The following is a 998-nucleotide window of genomic DNA, read 5'->3' on the forward strand; positions in this document are numbered from 1 at the left end:
GGTCTCCTGCGTTGACAGCGCGGGTGGTGCCACCCCTGGATGGGGCCTCTGCTTCCCACTAGGGCTGTAAGAGGGCCGCCGCTTGTCAGTTTCTCCTCTTTACAGGCGTCCGAATAGTCAGTACTTTGGTTTTTCTTTAACAGGCTGTAGATGTTGCTGTTCCCAGCACCCGGGGGCTGTGGCTGAGAGTTGAAAAACCGCCGAGCTAAATGAATGTACACGAACTTGCCCAGTCACATGTCTCTTGTATTGTGGCTGACTTTTTATCAAGGCTCACAGTGACAGGACAAGGGGCAACGGTTTTGAACTGAATTAGCGTAGATTTGTGTTTGACATAAGGAAGAAATTTTTTACCATGAGAGTGGCAAGGTACTGGCACAAATAGCCCAGAGAAGCTGTGGCTGCCTCCTCCCTCCTGGCAGTGTTCAAGGCCAGGCTGGAGGGGGCTTTGAGCAGCCTGGTCTAGTGGAAGGTGTCCCTATCCGTGACAGGGGGTTGGACTAGATGACCTTTAAGGTCCCTTCCAACCCAAACCGTTCTGTGAATGAATTTTCTTTGTGCTAGCTTGCTCAAAAATTAATTTCATGTTCTTGCTTAGTACCTGCTACTGTTGTGGTCCTGCTTCCCTCTGAATAAACAAACTAAAAATTGCTAAGCTTCTTTTTTTCTCTCTTTTTTTTTTTTTTGAATTTTCTTTGTGCTAGCTTGCTCAAAAATTAATTTCATGTTCTTGCTTAGTACCTGCTACTGTTGTGGTCCTGCTTCCCTCTGAATAAACAAACTAAAAATTGCTAAGCTTCTTTTTTTCTCTCTTTTTTTTTTTTTCTTCAGTAGAGAAAACTATGGAAGGAAAAACACCATCCTCAAGTCATGTCAGTGTAAGTGTCCTACAATTTCCAGCAATTTCCTTTGAGGCTGTTGGTGTCTTAGGGTGTTCTGATGTATTTGCACAATCAAATTAATTCTCCAGTGGTCCAACTTTTACTTTGTTGGAGCAC

The sequence above is a fragment of the Nestor notabilis genome, unplaced genomic scaffold (assembly GCF_000696875.1).
Source record: "Nestor notabilis isolate BGI_N333 unplaced genomic scaffold, ASM69687v1 scaffold25957, whole genome shotgun sequence".
Lineage (NCBI taxonomy): Eukaryota > Metazoa > Chordata > Aves > Psittaciformes > Psittacidae > Nestor > Nestor notabilis.